At 34.1% G+C, this 26,890-nt stretch overlaps 1 protein-coding gene across 1 annotated transcript in view; it reads right to left on the bottom strand.

Moving 5' to 3' along the window:
• The window catches only part of LOC105624477 (cytochrome P450 4C1-like), a 67,687-nt gene that overhangs the window by 1,873 nt on the left and 38,924 nt on the right, over window positions 1–26,890 (bottom strand).

Raw genomic sequence — 26,890 nt, 5'->3', positions numbered from 1 at the left:
ACACACACACACACACACACACACACACACACACACACACACACACACACACACCACACTTAATTTTTCGCCGGCAGACGTAGAGTCTCGCGAGACTCGCAAATTTATAGAATTGTTTATTTTTTTCAAGAAAAAAATGGATAAATGGATATTTGTTTCTATGATAAATATGTATTTTTATTTCACCTTTCTACATATTTGAAGTAATTTACTACTTATCATAATAAAAAAAACCACTTTTTGAACATTTTAAAACACTATCATTCTTTGGTCTCATTTGATCCTGCATCCGCTGTGCATGCAAGTTGATATTGTCTAATGCCCACTGGATTAATTACATTACAATATCGATACACAAATGCAATACATAACACTATAGCGAGCGATATGTAATTTTTGCAGACATCGATGTTTGTGCATATCGATATTTTGAATTAAAGAAAAAATTATATTATATTTTATTTTATTTTATATTATTCATTGATGGAGATAAAATTCTGTGTAGTTGTGAATTTATATTCATTTATTATTAAGAATATTTAGTATAATTTTGTAATACCACATATTGCATTCAGCGTGTATTCACTAATAAATGATGATAAATCTTTTACAACTGTGCCTTCTGCATTTTTCAAGGACTTTATCATGTTTTTGCTTTCTTTCTCGAAAATCTCAACAAATTGGTTTAGTATATCAAAATGAAATGTAGGAATTAATATCTTTCGCTGTAACTGCCACTTGGTGCCTAAAACATGAACAATACAATGTACAATTGTGAAATGGCGATTCGAAAGCATTGGAATAAAGTGCGATAAAGTGCAATCTTTTAATTTTAAATTTAATTTTAAATTAAATTTATTTATATTACAAATTTATTTTATTATCAATATAATGAAAACTTGGTAGTCAAAACGAAACTTAGTAATGAAACATGCATTCTTATTTGTATTATTACCTTCATTAATGAGAATACTAGTTCCGAGCCAAGGTTTGATATTATCATAAAAAAAACTCTTTTTTATATGTTTCTTAATATTGTCTAAAATTGGGGGGGGGGAGGGTTGCTTAATATTGTCTAAAATTGCAAAAAATTGAATTGATTTCGAAAATATTTTAAATATTCAATCATTTTTAACAAATATTTTACGAGCAAATAATAGTGTAAGTAAGGCTCTGAGAATAACGAAACAAGAAATACAGCCAGTATGAACTGACACAAATATCGATGTATAATATTTAAATATTTAATAGTAATAAGATCATATATGTGAAAAATACAACCTATAGGAAATAAATGCCTTAACAGTCTAGCTAGTCTTAAGTGCTTGTATAATTTTGTGTGAATTTATATATGTAGTTCTTTAAAATGCGCATTTTTTTTAAATCAAACTAATAATATCACGAGTTAAACTCACGAGTGGACTAACAATTTAATAATTTACTGCTCTTACGTATCTTAAAATCCTAATAATGCTGAATGACATATTACAATCCTAAATAATTCTTATTGTGAAAAATATTATGTCGAACTCGGATTTCTAGCATTCCCTGCATCTAGATATTTATTAGTAGAATATTACATAGGTATAATGTTCTGCTAATAAATATTTAGATGTTTCAAGCATAGTTCGGGTCGTTGTATAATTAGAATAAAAAAAAATTATTAATATAATTAGAAAAGAAAAAGTAGGCATCAAATATGAATAGTTATCACTGAAGTCTATTAAAATGTGTGCTTAAAAAAATAGAACGAATAGATAGATAATTTGAAAATCTAAAAAAATAACAATCGCGAAGGATACAGATCATTCAGTTAAAAATAAACTTAAAGTCATGAATGTGGCTTATATGCCAGTTTAATCTTTTTTGTTATCGTAGTCTGTATTTCTTATTCCGTCTGATTTTTATGAGTAAATATAGTTTGGCAAAATAAAAGAAAAGAAAATTATCTTATTTGCTAATACATATAGTAAGAATAATAAGAAGAAAATAAAATTTTGTTCATATTTCATTACCTTTAAATCATCCGGATGACGGATGGATACAATGGGTACAAAGAATGCCCGAATTATGCCAATGGGATAGAAAGTCCTTAGAAATTTATTAGAAAGAGTAATTATCTTCCACAGTATTTCTAAAAAATTATATATATATAGACATTAATAAAAATTAAAAAATTAAAAATGATTAAAAAATTTAAATATAAGAAATATGATATGTTTAATATACTCTATTATTTCTCAATAAAGTTTAGAAACCGAGAAATAAATAGTATGTAGAAAATAATTATCAAGATTAAATAATTCTCAATTAATTAACAAATGTTTCTTAACATTGATGGAAATAATTAAATAATACTGTTTCTTAAAGTGGAATTTACAAATATTATATTTTCGTACAAAGGTAAACATTAATTTGCTCAAGAATTATACATTATTTACTGAGAGTATATTGGATGCCACTTTAAATATTATTTTAATTATTATAGTCGTTTCTGGATAAATCGAGTAACACAATTATGATTTTCAATGTTCACCGAAGATTAAAACGGATTAATAATTAATTTAATTGAATGATACACCGTCAAATTTTGAATCACAGATATGTAAAACATTTTAATTAAAATAAAATTTTATTTAAATATATAAAACATTTTAACTTACCTCGTGAACCAAATAATACGTATACACTTCCAAAAATTGAATAATGGTCCTGGTAGGTTAATGAATTGTCCGATTTTTCCATAATAGTTACATAATAGTTACACATAATAGTTACGTACCAATATAAAGACACAGATTGATAACAATGCAATAACAAACATTATTGATCAACTAACCAAATTGGTTAATATTAGAAGCTAAAAAATATAAGAAGCTAAACTCCTAAAGAATCCCCAATTCCAATATCTAATTTTTTAATATATTTTTAAATATATGTAGTTTTGCATATCAACTACTCAAATATTTTAAGCGAAATGAAACAGCTCATATATTTTAACAAGTATATATAGCTTGTTCTCGAGGGAGAAATCTGTCCCAATCGTGCTTTAGCGATTGTACAGCACAACGTACGATATTAACCGCGATATATGTATGACAAAGAAACCACGACAATACAGCGGAAATGATGCATCACAGACAGCGAATGAATGATTCAGAGTCAGTTGATTCGAACCAGCCTGCGATATCATTGCTTAATGCAAAAAAGCGCGATAAATAATATCGATGTCATCTCCGCTGACGTTTCCGTTTCTTTCCATGCGCGACATATAACTTAAAACGATGATACTGGTAATGGCACTTTATCATATTATTTTCGTAATGTATTTTGATACATTGAGAAAATTTTCTGAACATGATCGAAGATTCTGATCGATCAGAATTTTAATCTCAATTAGAATTACAATATAAACAATCAGAAATTCTGATTTGTTCATTTTCAATTAAGAATTACCAGGTGTATAAGCTTAAATCCGCTGTTTGCTCATAAGTGGCATTAGTGAGCGTATAAAGCTACCCTGGGCACACAACACACTTTTTTTTATGTGTTTGACATCTGTCAACATTAACCAGTGCACATCATCAGCAATTTCATACAACAACATACATTTTTTCTTTCGTAATCATGTCTGGTTTTTTGCTAAAAAAAAAAACATATGCGAGAAGCTTTTCTGTTTCAATTTGAAAAAATCCGCTGCCGAATCACATCGAATGCTTGTGGAGGTCTATGGCGACAATGCTTTATCGGAAACAACATGCAGAGATTGGTTTCGCCGATTCAATGACGACAATTTTGACCTGAGTGACAAGAAACATGAAAATCGGCCCAGGATGATTGAGGACTGTCAATTGCAGGCTCTTTTGAACGAGGACGATACCCAATCGCAAAAAATGCTTGCCGAGCAATTGGGTGTTTCTCAAACAGCCATTTCCATGCGGCTACATGCCATGGGGAAGGTTCAAAAGATGAAAATGGGTGCCGCATGAACTGAACGATAGGCAGATGGAGCGACGCCAAAATGTCAAATTCTGCTTGCCAGACAAAAAAGAAAGTCGTTCCTGCATCGGATTGTGACAGGCGATGAAAAGTGGATCTATTTTCAGAATCCTAAACGCAAGAAATCTTGAATAGATCCCGCTCAACCATCAACATCTTCCTCAAGACCAAATCGCTTCGGACGGAAGACGATGCTGTGCGTTTGGTGGGATCAGGAGGGTGTCATCTACTACTTGTTAAAACCTGGTGAAACTGTTAATGCTCACCGCTATCACCAACAACTGATCAACCAATTTGCATTGTGCTCTACGTGAAAAAAGGCCGCATTATCGGAAAAGACATGGCAAGCTGATTTTCCTCCACGACAACGCACCATCGCACACGTCAACAATAGTCCAAAACTACTTGGAGACACTCAACTGGGAAGTGCTACCCCATCCCGCTTACTCACCAGATCTGGCACCTTCTGACTATCACCTGTTTTTATCGATGGGCCACGCACTCGCTGAGCGGCATTTCGATTCTTACAAAAACGTCCGAAAATGGCTTGATGAGTGATTTACCTCGAAAGATGAGGAATTTTTTTGGCGTGGTATACACAAATTGCCCGAAAGATGGGAAAAATGTATAGTTAGCGAGGGTACTAGCGAGGGTAAATGTATAGTTAGCAAATACTTTGAATAAATTTGTTTTTGGTTCCTAGGAAAAAAAAATGTGTTTTTCTGATTAAAAAACAGCGGATTTAAGCTTATACACCTAATATATACTTAATAATGTAATCAAACTCTTTTTTAGGTGTAGAAAAAAAATATATATGTATATTTATAGACTGAAATAAAATTCAGTAAATTAAAATAAAATATATATAGACTAAAATAAAATCTTCGATGCATGCATCTATATATGTTTAACTGAAAATATAATAAAAAATTGCATAAAGTGTACAGAGTCATTCTAATATTCAAAAAACGCAACAAAAAATTTAAATTTTCATTATGACTTTGCATTTATTTTTTATAAGATTAATATCATAGATCATTGAAACAAAATAAGTCATTACTTATATTGAAAAGCGTAATAGATTATATACAATAAATAATTTTTAATATCTTTAAATTTAAAATTAACCCTTTCCTCTCCATTAAAACTTCATACAGCATCGTTAAACTTAGAGCAAACATCGTTCGAGACTCAAGAAACGAATGCAGCATGCGGCTCTCCGCGTCGAAATACCAAGATGTTGTCGGGAAACGGTCGACAGTAATAAACTTTCAATACCGGAAAATTACAGGAAAATTTCAGGACGCTGAAATAGCTGGGACATACCATCGAGGAAAGCCGTACTGGTTTGCTCGCTTGACATATCGACAGTTCCGTTTGCTGGAATTGCGAGATGGTGAAATAGAAGGAAAACGAAAGAGAAGATCTATAGGCGAGAGAATAAGACGCGAGAATGTCGAAAGAAGAAATACTAGTACCAAGTATACACGCCGTTCTCTTCGTCCCTTCAGGAGTGAATCGTGATTTCTCGAGACTTTAATCGCTTAAAAATTATATAAAACATTTTTTTTAAATTTTCAAAGCTTATTAATCAGTAAACAGATCCGTTCTTGTGTTTCACTCTCTTCAGCACAATATATCCACGCAATATAAAGACTGCCTCGCTTCAATTATAGTACTCGAGGAACGTCGCCGAGGAATCATAGACGAGCGTGCAGCGACTGCCCTCGCTTCGCCTGAGAGGATGCCGGAGTACGTCGGAGATTACACAAGCCATCCCGATTCCATTTGCCTCTTGATGACCGCTTCTCTAAGCGATCTCTAAAACCGGACAGAATTTTAACATGATCAAAATCTGTGGTTAGCGAAGACACATCGCTTCCTTTTCGCCTGATCTAGAGGAATCTTCACACGTGTAATCGCATATTGGTTGCGTAACTTCCTCACGATCTGTAACGATATCCACTCTACGTATGTACGGCGAGGAATCATAAATAACATAAAGGAAATAGTGATTACCCACGCGATTACAAGCTTCAGAATACAAGATATTGAGGATAATATAATCCCTGAGCGTTACCAAAAATCATGATATTTCTTTAATGTTAAACTAGAAAATCCAACTAGAGATCGTTTGTTTCTAGAGCGCGATTGTGATCATCATATTGAGAATATTTGTTATTTTATCCAGCTTGCATTGTTGAATATTTAAAAATTCATAAATATTCTTTCAAATAATCCAAAATTATTTTCAAGTCTATATCTAACTAAATTTTTAGACATTTTAGCGAAATTGTCCTTTTATCGTTAAAGAAAAAATTATATTTAATCAAAATTTCTGTGGTTAAATTACTTAGTTCGAAAATAATTAGTGTTCATATTAATGTATCCGCACTTAGTAATATAATTATAATAAACTAAATTTTAGTCAAATTACTACATTTATTGAGTTAAATTGTTTTAATCAGATTAACTTCATATTGTATATAGGATCTGATAGGAATGATTAAAAATATAAATCAAATCGGGTACAATTTAACATTATGATTTTAAAAGCGTGTATAAAATAATGTAATTTATACTTGAATGATTTGGATTTTTTATGGATTGCCAAACTATATCTGCATTATTTCGCTAAACGATCATACAATCTGCGCCTTCGATCCTATACATGTAAAGCACGCATTCGCGTACGCGCAACGACGCCTGCGATACCACAAATTGCTCGTCGATCTTATCGAAGCAGAACGAGAAGAGTTCGCTGTCGGACGTCCGTTTTATCGATCTCACTGAGAGTGCGACGCTCTCGGAGAAGGAACGAAAGCGCAACATGCAATGAGAATCCTTTCAACGGAAGGACACGCCTCGAGTTTCGTCTCATATATTATACGAGACCTTCAAATGCGCGTGCGATTATCCTCGCACGGATAATCGATTGTACCGTTTTATCGCAGGCGCATGGTGTTCTCAAACAATGAAACGAGTCTTGGCCATTCAAGAGTAAAGTCTGCTTCGTGACTGTCTCAGAAACGGTTCCTTTGAAACTCCTTCTTGCGAGGCGAGGCGCGAGAAACAGAATTAGATGTTCTTTTTGATACGGATTTTTTCTATGTTGAATACTGTAACTGGAAGGACCTACGTGACAATTTCTAGTGGGAAGTTAAAGTCTTTGTAATTCAAATACAGTCAAGATTCTTGTATAAAGAATTTTTTAAACTCTTATATACATATTATCTTCCACTAGCTTAGTCACATTTTTTGTCTAATATAATCATATTAATTATTAATTATTTAGTTAATCTTTTATTATATACATTGTACAACACGTAAAGATGATCCATTGAGAGTCGAAATGTTTTGTAAGATTTTATATTGTTGCAACACTTCCATCATTAGTGTGATTCTTTTATAACTTATTTATTATTTAATTAGCATTAAAATCCAACTTGGTTCAGAGCTGTTTAATTTAACTGTTTAAATTTTAATCTATCAAGCCTTTGTTTCTTGTATTAATTTCATTAATTATTAATTACTAATTACTTACTTTAATTATTAATTGACGTTAATTATTAATTCACTTCAAGTTAAGATAAAACTTGGCACTGCAAGATATCTCAAAAATTTCTTCCTAGCTTCACAAAGTTTATAATGTAACTACGTATATAAAATAACAGATAACGAAAAGATTAGAAACTAAAGGAACTTATTTCCTTTAAAACTCTATTTAAAACTCTAGACGATAAAACCAATTAAAACTTTAACCTTATTACCACGAAACTGTTGATTTCTCCCAGGTATTTGTTTCACGCAACGCAAAAACGTTCAATCATGCAGAACGAAGTGGCGACGGGTGATCGACTTCATTCACTATTTTCATTCCCTCTTTTCCTCTCTCGATTACCGCGGTTGGAAATGATAGCACGAATTGCTTCTACTGCGGTCGCGCGATTTGTCTCTAGCCAACCGGCATTCCCTCAGCTCGGTTAAAGACCCGAACGACTTAAGACCTAGCCTAACGTAGAGTCCCAGAACCCTTCCTACCTTACGTGTCGACACGATGACTCGTATCGATATACATGTACGTGTACACACGTGAACGCACGTACACGCACCGTGCGTAGCGACAGACGTGCTAAAGGAAGAATACGAACGGCCATTTTGTTATATAACTCGCACGCGAGAGGTCTCCTCTTCTAAAGGCAAGAAAAAGGCTGAGACAATGCCGCCTTGCGGCTTCGATCGTATAAGGATCGTCTCTAGAATGCAACGACCCTTCGTCCGGAGATTCAGTCTCGAGTTACGAGTAATAACGAAAGTTACGCTCTCCCGTTTTATGAAACAAGCAGCCGTTTTTTTCCCTGCTTGCTATCTTAAACTTAATAATACTGATTAATAATACCAATTGTCAAAAAAATTCGGAATTATCCACCAGAAAATAATTATTAATAATTATCATTGTTTCTGAATGCATGTAAAAAGGGTTTTTTTGAAAAGTAACTCAGTTAGTACATAGTTAGTACATAGTCTAATAATAATAACTCTATAATAAAAAATGATATATTTTTAATTTTATGATAATTTAATGAATTTGATAAATTCTGCTTATCTGTAGAAATTATCTCTCACCTCTCTAAAATAGTTTACCGAATAAAAGGCTTGTGTTCTGGTTCGAGGGAGGATTTACGATCTTGACGAAACGAAGGGAGATGGTTCGCCATACAGCGAGATTCTCGGCGCGGATCGGGAAAAGAATTTGTGAACACGATCAGAATCTGGTATCTCTTTCTCTGAGAAGAGAAAGAAGATTCGTGGTAATCGAATAGATTGCCCAAAGACCATGGGCCATTCGTACATCCCGGTATTTAGGCTGATTGTCGGCCATTTTTCCCTTTTGGGCAGGTTATTTATCCCACGAGCCCGTGAAGGGGCCATTTCGCCTTCACATTCCACGTGGGGTGAAGAACAATGAATGCAGACAGAAAGAATCTAAACTTCTGTAATTGCCTGATAATTTTCGAGCAATCACGATTAAAAAAACAAGTATTTAAAAGCAGCTTGATGGAAATTTTAAAATTCGTCGCAAATCTATGTTGTGAATTCCTATTCCTTAAAATTTGTATATAATTCTTATACTTGGCCAAAAATATTAGGCATTTATATTTTTTTCATCTGAAATTTTTTTACGTACATGGTTGCCTATTGGTTACGGCATTACATAAACTTAAAGGATTTTTGAAATAAAGAAAAACATTTACAGTAAATATCATAAATTAATTATTATTGAACTAAACTTTAAAAAATCTTTAAATAATAGTTAAGATACCTAATATTTTGGTCCAAGATTGTATGGTTGTTATCACTGTATCTTTCTCTGATGTAATAATAATTTAAAAAATTATACTTTTCATCTTATTGATCGTACCATTCAATGTCGACTCTTTCCGGAATATCGATATCTATGTCACCGTCACGATTCATTACTCAGGCTGGCGTGAATAGCCTTGGATTCTCGCAGGTCTTTGCACCGCTTGATGCATAATGTGCGCCGGCTGGAACTGAATCACGCGTAGAAAATGATCAGAAAAAAAAATTCACCAAGGATTACCCGTTCTGAATCATCTTTGCAAGCATTGTACGTCAATCTTCCTATTTCTCTCTCTCCGAGGTAACCACCCTTCGGTCGACCGAGATGATAAATGGGCGTGATTCTCAAATGCACTTATGCGAAGCGAAAGAGTAACCAAATGCTTTATTTCTACCAATAACTCCTTTTTATTTAAGATGAGTTTCGTGCATTGACATAGGTTTGTAACAACAAACTTATATAGGAGCACGTTAGATAATATTGTTTAAATATTCACGACGAATTACTATTGTTATTAAAAAAATAATAATCTCCGTAACGAGAAACAAAACAATAGCGCAATTATATATATCGCTAAATTTATTATTTATTATTATCTATTTATTATTATTTGCAGTCTTGAATCTTGAAGTCATAAAGCACCTTTACATTTTTTTGAAAAAATTAATAATAAAATAAAAAAAATATTAAACAAAATATTAAAATGATTATAAAAATAAATATTATTTTTCAAACAGTTTTTTAACTTATTTTTCGTTAGATATAGAACATTTATATATACATCAATTTGTCGAGGTGCTTTATACTTTCAACCAAATGTATAATATTTTGTGAAAGCAAATGCTGCAAATACTGTCGTAAATATTGTTTAAGTGTTAAAAAAAGGAAATTAATGTACATATACCTTGTAATTATACATAGCGGTAGAATCAGAGGGTAAGTCGTGGCATTGCACCCTTGCCTTATTATGTAATGTCTCTAAAACGCGACATTCACGTTTAACGAGGAAACTGGATTCGTCTCGGGTACAAGCTATCAAAAACATATGTACGTACGTGCCTCATCCCTGGCTTCGTCGTCGAAGGTGTATGAGGGAGCTGTACACGGTTCGTTTTTATTGAGTCCCCCTTTGCGATTACCCTTCGGCCTTCGGCACACCGCGAATCTGCATGCGGTAATGACTTCCTGCCGTAAAACGGCAAATAATAAAAGTGAACGGCCGAGTTATACGAGACGATATATGTGTGTAGATACGGTACGCCGGTGCTGTAACGAGAGGCATTCACATCGACCGAGATGTACTATCCGTAATAATACGACGCAATTGCTGCGGTGTACGTCCCCGTGCGATTTGCCTCGAGAAGTCGAAGACACTCGTAATCACTTGATACCTTTGCAAAATGATGTCATCGAAATATATATTTTGTTTTTACTTTTTATTAACAAAAAGTATATGGTAGGAACAATTGTTGTTGTAGTATTACAATTAATGCTGAAGTATCTAAAAATTTAGGGTTGTCCGAAAAGTTCGTGCCGACTAAAATTTAAATTTTTAGTATACATTTATTAAATTAAAATTTTCTGCGTTTCAATTTTCCTTCAACATCGGCACCGGAATTTTCCGGACAACCCAATAGATTTAAAACTAATTTTGTTGGATAAAAATAATTATGCAGGAAATTCAAGCATGAACAATTCAAGCTGAAAGAAGTTTTATCATTCTAACAATCAGAGTTTGAGCGTTTTTTAGATCTACATCTATCTAAATTTTTTAATTTTAACAAAACTGTTTTTTCATGTAAAAATAAAATTATATAATCAATTCAATTGTCAAATAAGAGAGAAGAGATAAGACGAGAAAAAGATATAATCATAAATTAATTATTATTACTATTTTTTTCTTAAATATTATTAAATATTAAATTACAATATATATAAAATTTTATTATATTCTTCTTCAGTTCTTTTTATAAATGTTTATTAATCATTATTATTACGTTCCCTGAAGTAGTTCGATTGGATGCGTTGCGATTTTGTGACGAAGTAAATTCTCAAAGATTTAATCGTCGAGTCCGGACAGTTAAATTTGATTTTTCCGTTGCAATGTAACTTACTGTCTGTCAACGTTGCTACCTGCAGAGAGTGCACTCTAGACACTCAGTACACCTTGATGATCCCGCGCCGCATGACGTATCTGCATTAATGCATCGGAGCGCAGCTGCGTCTTGCTGCGAGATATTCATAAGAGAGCGCGACGAAGGTGCGCGTAAATAATAAGAACTGCTCGCGATATAAGTTTCTAGTAATTCAGTATTGCTTTAATATGACTCTTAATCACGCGTATGTATCTCATAACAATCACATATGTGAACTGGAAAATATATGGTCACTACTTCGAGCTCCTTCTTGAACAATCGATTTTCATACAAGTCGCTCTTGTGGCTCTTGCGATATTTTAATTAAAAATTTTTGAAATATGGGAGAATATAAAGAGAATTAATGAAAGAACTAATCGATATGGTTAATGTCTTCAATGAAATTATTCTCTTTCCATATATTATTCTTAAAGTAAGTTGTATTCTGCTTCCATTTTTCCTCAAATATTTATTTTATTGTCATTTGTAAAAATATGTGCAGTATATGCATATTTATAATGTGTAAATATATTAAGCTTCGTAAGTTTAGCAAACGCTAAGCCCAAATGACTGTACGGATCAGTCACCCTTGTAGGGATTGCGGTTCGATTTCACAAAAGGAATCCTTTCATATCTTGTTATTATCTTGTTTTTTTTTTCAAGACGAAGTAATAAGCTTCTTCTCTTTTTTTTTTTTCAATAAAAAGCAGCGGCAACACTCAAAGTTCTCGAAAATTGTTACGTCGTTTACATACTTCTGCCCACGTGCATGTGTAATTATGCAAATTGTACTTCAAGATGTGTAGACGCGTAGGTAGATACACGGCAGATATCGACATCAAAGCATGATAGCTGTTATGTTTAACTGCAGCGAAAATTAAAGAGTTAAGCAGGGAGTCAAGATTTTTTTTGCCAGTGAATAAATCGGCAAAACAAAACAAGAAGCAAACTTCTGCTTCTTGTTGTTAATCAATCGTGTTTTTATCTTCTTCTCTCGATCGTGTTATCTAATCTTTATAATAAAAAAATACATCCATATGCACGAATTTTTTTCCTTCAGTTAACATTAAATCACTTCGCAATAATTAACGCTCTTTCTATCACGAATGAGAGAAAACTTCATCGAACAATCAAATTTACATGAAATCCACTAAAAGATTTTTCTAAATGACTTCCCGATTTCCCTCAAGTTTACTTCATTTTCTTTTTTTTCACATGAGATCTTTCTAATCTTACCTCACACTGGCCATTCCTCTCGCGTGAGATTTTCTCAGTTCTCTTTCATATTTATATCATAATTTTCTCGACAGAAAGCTACAAGTTAGATAATAATACAAACAAGAAATTTCCGCTTTTCCAAGACAAAACTGCGCCATTCGCCCGTATGATTTCCTCTTCTAAGAAAATGCCTCATCACAACGGGAGATAATAACGGCGCACTGCCCTATCTCCTCGGAAGAAGACGCATAGATCTCCGGGATAAATTGCAGGTTCTAAGTTGGACGACGGGGTCTAGCGTGCACCGTGTAATTTGTTTGGGAAATCGCGCAGAAAATGACGGAGCTTCCCTGTGCACGCGTTCAACGTATTCTTTCTCCTTTATCTTTTTTTTCACGGAGCCTTAGCGGGTAGCTTACGTTAACGGATGATGAGTTATGTCTCTCTGGAAAAATCAACGAGCTACTAATTATCGAGGCCGATGAACCGAACCTATCACTTGACGCACAAATTTTTTTAGCGCCTCGACGCCATATGTATACCTTGACCTTCGCTGATCGTTCAAGACTGCACTGCTTGAACACAAGCCCGATGCACTCGAGTGCATACATAGTTAGACGTAGCGTCACGAGCACGTGTAATATGATTGACGCGGAAAACGTTTTCTTTTAGCTAAAATTAATACCTAGCAAAACATATGCGTCACAATATAACAATCAGGCCATTTTTGTTATAAAAAAGCGTATATTATTTATAATTATATACGCAGTTTCTATTTATCGCGCCTCAATATATGTAATAAAACATATCTTATCTCAATTTATTTTAGCTTCATTTATACATATAATAATGATAATAAAAATGAGATGTATGAGTTTCAATAATAGCTAACTGATTGAGATAATAAAAAATTCTTGTTGAATTGCTTAGCATATTTGATCTATGATTTATTTCACGATTTTATATCTCAAGGATATGGCATGCAAAGAAATATTGTGCGTTTCATACTGCGTCGTTAAAAAATTTCAAGTGCTTCAGAAGCGCGTGAATTAATTCTTGAATCATTTCGCCTCGGGTTACATATCACACGTTCAGAATCCACCAGCAGTTAATATATGTCTATGACAGGAGCCGGCGGCTTCTGCAGAAAGTAAATGTTTACGACATAGCGCATATATCTGTCTATATTCTGAGACGCATTGCAGGTGCAGCCACGCGGTGCATCCTGCTTCACTCGGAACTAACACGAGACATGCCATCAAAGGGCGTGCTTTTCCTCGAAGTTGAAGTTCGCTTGAAAAATAACCAGGCTTCATCGCGAAATAATAATCATGAGGAAATCGTTGCACACACATATATAAATATACCGCAATTGCGAAATGAACATTGAGAGCAAAAAAATTTCTTATTATTATCATAATTTAACTATAATTATACTATAACTATAATTATACTATAACTATAGTTAAATATAATTTAACTATAATTTCTGTTCGAACTGTAAAGTCGCTACTTTACGTTATGAAAGAGCGAATGAATGCGGAAAATTGGCAATCAAATTTGTAACATGACACATCAACATGACACGTTTGCATCCCGTTAAAGATATAAGGATCCCATTTCTCAGTTTCATGTATATTTAAATGGCACTTCGTGAAGCCATCTGACGACGCCTGCAGATCATCAGGCACGACATGTCGTTTCGGCCATTCGCTATCTTGAACGCATCATCATCATCGTATGCTGCAACCGGCTGAGATAATGACATGATATTTATGTCTGAGTAATCGCGAGAGGAACCCAGAATCCACGGCTGATTATTCTATCCCGACCCTTCGTCAATATTCCGCGCGTGTAGCTTCTTTCCATATAGACGTTGCAACGCGACGCTCACACGTACACGAAATCTCAAAGTCGAATCGATTCCGCGAAAGAAGGAGATAATTTTGTCATCGGGGAAGCGTTGATGTCTTCAACTAAGAAGAGAGAATGATTGATTGTTGATCAAAGAGTCATCTCGAAAGAAAATCGTTTCTAATTAAAGTCTACACGGAAGGAATGATTTTGCTGAAGTCTATTATCTAAAAAAATAAATACAGATCTGAAAATAATTTTGTTGAATCATCATTAGGTAATCCTTACAGAAATTTGATACTGGAAAATAACAATTAATTGCTTATTTTGAGTATTAAAAGCATTGTTGTTCTGTTTTTTTAATATTCAAAATAAATAATTTCGAGAATTAAATTCAAAATTAGATTTTTGTAAGAGAAGAAACTTAAGCATGATGAGCAATATTGCAAAAAGTTTTGATATTCTAGCAATCAGTTGGAATGTTCTAAGTAATCATTTTCGAAACTATCTACACTGAGAAAAAAGTCGAAATATGCAAAACATCTTCGATATTTATTGGTTACAAAAATATTTGGCTGTGACAAAATATACATTTTAATAAAATATATTTCATTAATTGCAAAAATAAAATAGATAGTTACCAGTAGATAGATTTAGTTACCAGTACTAGATATAAATTTTTATTACGTAGTATTTAAATAAAAATTTATTTCAATGAAGCAAATTATATCTCATAAATTTTTAAGTACCTTTTCTCAGTTAAATTTTTAAATGATCCAGCAAACCGTTTTTTACCAATTATGTATCTATCTATTTATTTTTTGTGTAACATTTCGAATTCTTTGTTTTATAACACGTTCCTTAAATTTCTTAATATCTTAATATCTGAAGGAGCAAAAAATGCAATATCCGATTAGCCAATAATCGTAGACACACCTCAGACACTGCCGAGCATTCTTTAACCATTATCGACTTCAAACGTCGTCCGCAAACGGATTCTCCTATGTTTCTTTAGCGCTCGGTGTCTTCTTCACTATATGCCCCCTCGTCAGGAATATATGCCATATGTTGCCGCGAAGAAGGTTAACGACACTCCTGGCATTGACTTCTGCTGCGCGGCCGCTCGGTCGACGCACACACGACACGCGGCCAGGTCTTTCAAACTTTTTGCTCGACGGAGGCAACCTCTCGGAAATTGCGTCCATTCGCGGACACAAACGGCCGCGCAACTCAGCTGATCCTCCGTGACTGATCTAAGAAACGTGGCTAGAGACAGACTAATCTTCTTGGACCAGAGTGCTTTCATAGCACGTTATAACATCAATCTTCTGATACAAAAAACTTGCGACCAATAATAGTACTCTTTACAATACTCGCGTGTTAATTATATTAAAATTAATTATAAATAATTCGAAAAGAAAATTAAAAAAGATTCATTTTAATTTTTAATCAAATTTTAATTTTAATTTTGATTTAATTTTTACTCAATTATTTGCCACTTTCTTTAAATTCATTTATACAATAAAATTCTAATCATTATTTTCTCTGCATGTGTGTTATACATATATGTAACAACGCAGCGAGCGCTTTCTTAATTATTACACTGCGTTAGCCATATTATATAAATATACAATATTTTTTTTCATTATTCCCATCTTATCTTGAAAAATAAGGAATACAAATAATAAGCAGAAAGTGGGAAACGGACCGAGAACGTAAAATGAAAGTGCGATATCCAGCTGTGTAATTATATTAAAATTAATTTTAAATAATTCGAAAGAAAAAAAATAAGAAAAAGATTAATTTTAATTTTTAATTTTAGTTTTAATTTTGATCTAAGTTTAATTATTTATCCTTTAACGTATTTCTTTAACGTATTTCTTTATGCAATAAAATTCTGATAATTCTTTTTCTTATATGTGTTTTATACACATATAAATGTATTTAACAGAGCAGCAAGCGACTTATTCATCACACTGGCCGTATAAACGCATAATGTTTTTATCGTTATCTCTATCTTATCTTGAAGACTAAGAAATACGAATAATAGCAGAAAGTAGGAAACAAACGGAGCGCGCAAAGAGAATGCACTATCCAACTATACCGAAGAAGATGATGATGATGATGATGATGATGATGAGGATGATGATGATGATGATGATGACGAAGAAGAGTCTGATTCAAGGAGAACAACGAGGAGAGGAATGATTCCAAGGAGAACAACGACGAAGAGAATGACTCGCGTGGAGCGACGACGAGCGTTTTGCGGATGACTCGCGCGGAGTAAACGGATCAAGAAGAGAACTGCGACGCAATCGACGACGATGGTAGAATCGTCTTCGGCTGTGCAGAGAAGCATCAGGTGACGAGGTGGCTTCAATTCCGGTCGTTGCTTGGAATGGTGACAAGAAAAGCGGTGAACGCGTTTATTTTAATTGGAACCCGGTCGCAGCCAGCCGGCAATTTTGTGACAGAGAGGATTCGCAAGGATGCAAGTTCCTCTTCTTCTTCCTCCTCTTCGTCTTCTTCTTATCCCTATGTTGGATAATTTAAGGATACTGTAGTAAGTGCATCAGCTAAAACGAATGGCTTTCCCATGTCATCGTCGTCAGCGGACGCTGGAGTTAATGCGTCGCAACCCGATAAACACAACGAGATACAACGAGTACCTTTTTCGGGATTCATTGCTGCCACTTTGGCTGTCATTGGATCGACACGGTGATGTGCGCAAATATTTGTCGGCGCGTGTTGCCAGACGGCGCGTTGCACGTTTGGAGTCAACAATTATATTTGTGTGACGATAAAAAAAGAGATACGTTAAAGAGAAACAATTTTCAAACATATAAACGTAATTTTATATACACAAACATTATTATTGCTCTAATAAGTTCATTTAAAAAGTTTTTATATAAAAATAATTCTGGAAAAAATAAAAGTGAATGTAAAGAGAAAGCGTTTTATTTTTTTACGTTTTATTGTTTCAATGTTCGTCTCCTATAGAAGCTTTGTTTACGTTTCTGTCACGCTTCCCTTACATTCTTATACTTTAATCTTGATTTTTACCAAGATAAGAAAATACTTATCTGATACAAAATATTTTCTAATGGAGACAAAATAAAAACTAAATTAAATATGTTATTAAAATTTTATAAGGTACATTTAAATTTTTTTACATTAATTTAAATAACAAGTTATAGCTATGAGAAGATGTATATTTCTGCATGTCTCTTTTATTCAACATACAAAGAAAATAATTATTTATTTAGAGAATATCACAAAGAAATAGAAGTTAGTGATGTCGGCATAAAAATGGAGAAATTATTTTTAATAGCATATCAAGACTATTTCGAAATGTAACAACCGCTTTTATAACCGCGTGAACAATAAATCGCAATTTCGCAGTGATAAATTTGCATGTATCAAAGGCGCGAAACCGAAAGCCACAGTGCGATATTTTCGAATGAGTTTTCAATCTTCACGCATATCTATAAGGAACGCGTAACGAAAACACGATACATGTAGATCGCTAAAGTAAATTATTACTGAAAATTGCTAGTATTACTGGAACTTCGGTAATAAGAATGTCACAAGTCGTTAACAAGAAACGCTCGCGTATTTAATTTTAATTGGTACTAGAGCTTCAAGTTCATTCGCAAGGACGTACAATTTCTTCGCCGGTAAAGAATAACTTAAAGATCATTCAATACGTGTGACGAATAACTCTTGACATCTTCGAGTGAAAAGGTGCCGAGTAATTCTGCTCCAGCATTGTGCGCAATTAAACACGCAACTGTCCGTAAGACTCTTTTCATTCACTTTGCTGACATCACTAAAAATTTAGTTAGAGATACAAATCTGAAAATAATTCTGTTGGACTAAATAATTATAGGACACTCAAGCATAAATAAGCAATATTGCAAAAAATTTTGACATTCTAATAATCAATTTGAGCATTTTATGCTCGTTTTTCAATGAAGATTAATTCTAACTTTAGTTTAACTTACCTTTCATTTTTTTTCTAGTTTGCAGAATTAGAAAATGATAAGTAAATTAAACCAAGATTAAAGTTAATCTTGAAATGGACATTACATAATTATTTTGATCATTCAAGAAAATTATTTTCAGATCTGTATTTAGCTAAATTTTTAAATATCTTCTTCAGCAAAATCGTTCTTTTCATGTAAATAATAATTTTATTTATCTAATTAACATAAAATAATTTACTAAATATTTAAGACATTAAAAAATATAACATTAAAAATTATGTATAATTATGTCGAGATATTTAAAAACAATAAAGAATCAAAATAATTTACTAATTTATCAAACTTAATGCTGAAATCAGCTTGGCAGTGAAAGTGTTAACGAGTTATTTTGTAGAAATAATTTATCACCTGTATTTAAACTTGTTTGTATGTGGTCGATTAAATGAACGGATGGACTTCTCTTGTCTTTTTGATGGCAGAGCTTCTCGCGTTCTCGTAAAATGCGTCATTAATGCAATAGCGCTCATCACACCGCGACTAGAAAGGCATCTCGTCACCACGGCAAAAGCGGCTATTAAAGTGATTACAGTGGTGGGCTATATTCCTAAAGCAATTATTATGAGGTTGAATTTACATTTATTCATTGCATCTCTGCAAGACGAGACGCTCATGCTTTAAACATGCACTGGTAGCTAGAAACGTTCTTATGAAAACTGGGTTGGACCATAAGATTTATAAAAGCAATATATCTTCAAAAATTTCGACCACTTATTGTTCACTCGCAAAAAACTGCTAAAAAACCAAATAATAATTGCATTATAGATTAAAGATATGCGATGAAGAGGCACGCATAAAAAAGTTGCTGTTCAACAAAATTATTTTCAGATATATAGTTATATCTAGCTAAATTTTTAGATATTTCAGTAAAATGATTCTTTCGGTGCAGAAAGCAAAGACAACTCTGCATGGATATATTTTCTTCTCGCCGCATCGTATTTCCGTCTCTATCTCTCCGCATCACGATCGTGCGCATGTATTGCACGTTCAAGTGCACGGCCAAGTGCCTGCATCGCGGCTCGTCTTTCGCCGTACTTGGACGGGAGTATATTGCGTTTACGTGTTACCTCTCGTCCCTCTCGCCAGCCGTGAGCATCCGCATTTATCGCCGATTTTTCCGGGAGATTCCCGTCCGCCGTGTCTAGGCGATCTCGTAGCCGCGGTCCACACGACGCTGCCGTGACGCGGCGCACCATGAGGGTACCAGTAAGTCACGAGAAGCCTAGACGAAGAACTGCAACGCCATGGCGGGAAACACCAGAGTATACGGGTCGTGCGAAAGTTGGGCTCGATTTGTCGCTGCACGACTCGCGCGAGCTGCAAGCAACACACGAGCAGCAAGGTTGACCGGATGTGCATCGGGTGCATTCGCTGTGTCACACTCTTTCCGGCTCACTGCTTCCAACTGGTACCTCGTTTAGTATGCATTGTGCATTCATTATGCAACGCGCATCTGGTTACGTCATTAATAGTTTACGTCTCTAGTTTGTTACAATAAGAAACTAGAGACAAATGTGATGCGGCGAAAGAAAAATATCCGATTATCTTTATTCTGTAGAGTTTCCTTCTATTTTTCCATAAACCATGTACATTTCTCTCATTTATAATTAAATCCATTACTTTCAACTTATTTTCAACGATCTTAAAATTAAGAACATACATAAAAATTTAAAAAAAATCTGTATTAAAAACATATTGAGATATTTTTGTTATTTTTTTAATTTTTTTTTCTTTTATTTTTTTCTGGACTTCTTACAGTTCAGCTTTCCCCTTCAATGTGAAAAGAAAAAGGACAAGTACTGAGAGAAAGTTAAAAAAACAGATCTGATAATGTTATCATCTTTCTGTTATTAATTTCAGACGTTGGAAAAATATAATTCATATCCTGCAATATATATTCAATCTTATAAAATTTTTTTTAAATAAAAAAAGTATTTTATGCCACGCATAAATGTATTGTTGTTTGTTTACATCTCTTTCATTCTTCTTATTGTCTCAACTCTTTACTCAATTTCACTGATGCTTGATTAGAAGGCATTTTGTATCACTGGTTATGCACGTGAGTAAATTATGGGAGATACAAGAAGCGGTTGCCTGATTCCCATCGTGCGAAAATCAATGCATGACCTTCGGTCAGTTCGTTAACCAGCAGACACTGCGAAACGAAATGCAGGCGAACGCATTGTCATCGGTCGATGCATCTAAAAGTGCATCGCACTCGTGCATCATGACGACGTAATGCGGGTGATAAATAAAGTAATAAAAAAATAAAGTGAATTTCATTGTTCGCAATTAATTATTCCTACATTTCCACACGTTAATAAAAAAACTAGTACATTTACTATTAAATTCTACATTCTTTTGTCGACAAAATTACAAATCAGCGAACATCTATATCACGTAGAATATTCACGGATGCAGGTCGCATGCGTGACATTCACGTGCGATGCGTTACGTGCGAATTTCCGTCATAAACATGCAGGATATCCTTTCCGAAAGAAAGTTTCTGCAACACGCGCTTTCGTCGCGCAATAATATGATTGCGTGTGACAATCGTATGCAGAAATCAAATGCAGATGCCGTACACGGCGTATCCGTGGTGCGACAACGCATTATCGCGGAGCGTGCAATAACGGCAATCCGGTGAAAGTCTCATGGAGGAGCTTTAATGGTCAGGGAAATTGCGTGTTACCGGTGTAACCTACAACGGAGTGTCGTGCTAGAATAATACCCGGAGAAATTCGCGAGGAACGATAATCGTTAACACTATTCAGAACGTGAATTTCCTTTATTGCGTAAATTATGCAATTACAGTAATTGCGCGAGATACACTCGATCACGCGCTCTGACGATCGATATTAGCGCTTCGCGTAAATCGCAATATCAATTTTCGAATTTTTACTTGTATCTCTATCGCCACATCTAACGTCCAATAAAAGTTACGCGAGATTTAATCACGGTTTTCTGTGGCATTTCAACTTTAAAGTCAATGACATACAATTTCCTCAATGATGTTCACAGATTGGCCCCGTCTCATGTTCGTTCGTCTAATACGAAGATCTAAGCACTTAATACATTTAACGAGATTGAAAGAGAGGCTCGTTGTTATAATAGCCTGTCGTCATCGCGGATGATGGCGCGATTTCCCAAGCGATCGGTTGTTACTTCACAAGACGATCCGGGGAGGGCGTCGACGAAAGTTCTTCGTCATTAAGGATCAACTTGGCTGATTAAAGGAAGAGGATAATATCTATCCGCGCGGCAATGGAAAACGATCTCCCTTTGCGACATTTGGAGTTACGAGACGCTTAATTATGCTGCCTGCGCTTGGGCTCGTTGCTTAATGAAATAATGAGATAATTTAGTGTCGCGTCAGTCACGAAATTGTCGAAATCAGTTCCAAGGCCATTGCATTATGATATTTACTTAAGAGTCGTCATAAAAAAGGATCGTGTGGGACATGATGGTTTAAACACTATGCTGTTACGATTAATCAGATTAATTATAGTCAAGATTTCAAAACTATGACAATCTCTTGACATAAAAAAATATGTACATACGATATGAAATATATTGAGGCGATGATAATATGATGTTTTTCAATAAAGCGTGTTAGATAACCAGTGAATTAGAGAATTAACAGACCTATATATGTAATTAAAAAATATATAATTCTTCAAATTATATATTTTTTAAAAAGCTAAAAAAATATAATTCTATAATTTCTATTTTCTTTAGAAAAAACTAACAAAGTTAAAAATATATCTTATAAATATATATCTGTATGTTTTTTAGCTGCTAGTTTTCTGTTTAATTCGCTAGAAAATTAGCATGTCAGTTGTTAGAAAAAAGCGTGTAACACAAATCAAACACTAAGAAGAATGTCACGTAGACATAGTCTTGTGTAAAGAATTTGCACATAATTGGTAGTTAGAATTATGAAAAGACGTCCGGATCTATTTTCATGTCGCGATGTAAACTAAGACGACTTCTGCGTATCACAAAATATGTTTTTCTCTGAACTAAATAAAAGTTTACAATTTCGCATGTTAAATATAAATATTGTGCTGTACAAATTTATGTACCGATATATTACTATCGAAAATGCTAATATTATTGGCAATATAATGATAGTGTAATAAATAAAAACAGTATGATATCCAAAAAAAATTAATTCCGATGATTCAGTCAGCTGCAAGAATAATGATGAAAAAAACGAAGAAAAGTTAATAATACTAAGAGCAGCATAACGAAAGCAATTAGGTATACATAATGAATGCAAAAAAGATCAATTAAGGTAGACGATTTATGAAGAATTTTTAAAAGAAACTTGCTCTCGCAATATGAAAAGCTGTGTAATCGCTGCGTCACGTCTTTCGAAAGGATCTAATGTAAACGGAAAGAATGATTTTGCTGAAATTCCTAAAAATTAACTAGATACAGATCTGAAAATAATTTTGTTGGACTATCAAAATAATCACGTCAGGAATCTCAAGCATGATAAGCAAAAATATTGACACTAGCAATAAATTTGAACGTCATAATTATTTTAATGGTCCAACAAAATTATTTTCAGATCTAATAAATGTAATAAAATTTTTAGATACTTCAGCAAAATCTTTCCGTATAGCTATATTCAAAACGTGAGACAAAATCGAAGTTAAAGACATTCAAATCTGCCCAAGCAGAACGACAAGTCACGATAATGTCAGAATGTCATTAAAATGAATCGTAACCGATTGAATGGTGACTTAGTAATTATCATGAAGTCGTTTTAATGTCATTTTGATGTCACGATTCATGATTTATGTTCTACTTGGGTGGGCTATGAAATTTATCGCTTCCACAACAATCGATTGCACTACATTTAATGAATTAATAAGAATATTTAGAATTAATAAGAATATTTAGAAAATATAAAAAGTTTATACATATATAAGCATTGTGAAAATAAAAACTATCACAATTTTTTTATTCCTCATCTATTCGGCATTCGTGAAAACTTAATTATGCTGTTCGTATTCTATTATTTATATACTATTTATTTACTGCATTTGCAAAATATGATAAAGCCTTAATTCTTGTGATCAAATATTCAACAATTATCTTCTATTCGTTCTAATAAAAAAAAATTTAATAATAACAAATGACGATAAATTTTAACGCTAATCTTTCATTCTGAAAATAGAATTGACAGTGGTAGACTAATACTCGTATTAATAGTCAGGCCTTATATTTAAGGAAGCCTTAAGTACAAGGTCTGACTATGAATACGGGCATAACCTACGTATCAATTCGAGTGCGTCTACTCGAGGCGTGCAAGAAATGCGAATGTATCATACCGCATTTCCGGCGATCCTCAATCGTCTCACGGTCTTGGCGCCGCACGCAGCAACATCCGGTCAACGTACCTGCACAGAGAAAAAGACTTTAATTAGAGCGAGGCGATTCACGAGCGTAATTACGCATCGTCTCCGTCGTTCGCGTCGTCGTCGTCGTCTCACGTCATGGTAGAAAAAAAAAATCGTGAAACCATGTTAGTGTGTTAAGGACAACGATTTTACGACTAAACAAACGCGATTGGCACATTCTTCCGCAGGATCGGCCGAGCAAGTATTGACCGTCGTGCGCCGGATGAAGTCGCTACTTAATGTACCGCGGGAAACGCGCGCGCATCATGAATTTATGATGCACACGTACGCTTGAGGCCATTACGCTAGACTGAAGTCCTCTTATTACCGGCAGCCAATCTGGCCGGACTGATAAGGCCCTTGATCTGGATTTCCCTCTTTGTTTTTTCGCTCGCCGGCCTATGCGTATAGCAACTCGTCTATGCATCTTTTTCGACGGGCTTTAAACTTTAATGGCTGGCCGAGGTTCTCGCAGTCGCTTTTGTATGCCGCGTGCATAATGCATGCGTTATCTAATGCGCCGCCTCGTTGCCCCCGGTCTTCTTTGTCCGAACAGGAAATTGTGTCGTGTAATTGAAGCGATTATATGGAAACGAGCGTGACAGCTACGGCAGAACCAATCGACTCGGTTTTTATCGATCTTCGAGAATACGGCGATTGGAATATTGACGTTTATCCTAGGAACTATAAGAATCCGAGACATCGTCATTAAACGAATCATTATCTATAATTACAATTTTTCTGGAAAGTAACCATTAGGTTGAGCTAATCAGATAATTTAAACCCCCCTCCCTAAGAGGAAGATTACTTCTAATCCTAAGAGAGAGAAAACTTGAAAATGCATTTTCTTATGATGTTCAAGAGATTTGCATTTCTCACTGGGAAAGTGCCCACGGCTGTTGCAAAAATTGAGCCCTTCGTACGTCGCTGAGGATGGATTCGCGTGAGTGGCAGCGCGCAAAATGCCAGGTGCATCCTTCGTCAGCAGCCTGGTGCATTGCGCACTAATCATGCAAATACCAGCGAATATCGCCAATATCGTACCTTAGAGAAATCCACATCGACCGCGCAGCGGTCGGCATTCCCAGAAAGAATTATGAATCTTCCGAGATTAGTCCTTTGACTCTTTTATGATTCTTATAACAATATAGCGAAAGAAGTCTGAGATATTCTATTTAAATGCCATTGTTTTTAATATAGTTATAAATTGGAAATAATAATTAGGTTGAATAAATGACAATTTATGAAATAATGTTCTTATTTTAAAAGCGTAAAACTATAATTTTAGACACTAGACTAATTTACAAGATTTCTGTTTCTTAACATTTTAATGGCAATTCTTACAAAAATTCTTATAAAAATTCTTATAAAAATTAATGGAAATTTTAACTATTGAAAAAGAATATAAGATTGAAAAAATTCCATTCACAGATTTTAAGAAATCAAAGACTTTATTTTTACAAAAGTTTACAGATTTAAACAATTTGCAATTTTTTTCCATTTTCTTATATATTTTACTACGGAGTAAAATACATCAAAATCATCATTCAGATGTTAAGAAAAAAAATTTTGTAAATCAGTGTAAATCAGTGTAATCCTTTGACATTAAATATTGTCGATATATTTTATTACTATAATAACAAAAAATTTAAAGTTTCTAAAAATTAATGGAAATTTTTGAAAAGCATATTCTTTCATAACAAGCAAAATCTGAATTATCTGTATCAAAAAATAAAATACTGAAAATTTGTTGTTTATTTTAATTAATAATTTATAATTTATAACCATTATACATTCGATTTGATGTAAAAAAAAGATATTTATAAGAATCAAGAATTTCTTTTTCTGTTCCGCTATTTCCATTTTGGAATTCGCGGATTCTACGCTTCCCCTCTTTCTACTTCTTATTTACACGAAAACACGTTTGCCTAGTTCCCATATAATTGCGTTAATTTTCCGACGTTCCGACGTACTTGGCGGTGCAGAGGATATTCCCGGTCTAGCAACACCGAGTAAAGAATCGTCGACGAACCAGGAACGGCAGGAACGGCCGGCCAGACGTCCAGAAACATATGTGCATCGAGCGATGGCACGTAAGTCGAAGCGCATTCTGCAGCGCGGCTTTACACACACGCCCAAGATGCAACAGGTTCACCATGCGCTCTTACACGCGCGCACGCGGCCGACAAGTGCATTCACGTGCGTATCGCCACGCGAGAGGAATTTTCCTTCTCTTTCTCTCTCTGCCTCTCATTCTCTCCTCGTTCACTTCGCTCATCTGCGCGCGTTTTCTTCTCTTACGATCCCGAGAACTAGCTGTCGTATCGATGTTTCGCGCGCTGTTGCATTTTTTCGTGTACCAAAACAACCATCCGGAACGTTTCTTAGAAGCTAAGATATATGTTCGGACGTTTGAATTCAATTTGTTCGAAATTCTCGAGATGAAAGAAAAATCATATTAGACAATTCTTTTCACTATTGTATTATATCATCGACTGAACAATCATGAAGAATCTGAAACGCGTATGAGAATGTCTGTCTATTTTATTCGAGGAAAATAAAAATTCAATATTTATGGATAATTTTAAATATAATGAAAACATTTCTTCATAAATAATGGTGCAGCTTGATGTTTGTAACGTTCTGCGTAATACAAGTATTTAGATAAATCTAATCTAATTGAGGCCCGGACATTTCATAAACATTATAAGCTGAAAATGAATTATGATTGACTGACAAAGATTGCCACATTTATCTGAACTTAAATTATACCCATCAATTTATTTTATGATTAGGTGAAGCGGATTATGCAGTGTGGAAAGTGCAAAAGATCGTAACACATTCATTCATCTCTCTCTCTCTCTC

The sequence above is a fragment of the Atta cephalotes genome (assembly GCF_000143395.1).
Source record: "Atta cephalotes unplaced genomic scaffold scaffold00080, whole genome shotgun sequence".
Classification (NCBI taxonomy): Eukaryota; Metazoa; Arthropoda; class Insecta; order Hymenoptera; family Formicidae; genus Atta; species Atta cephalotes.
This window is presented reverse-complemented; position numbering and strand designations above follow the sequence as displayed.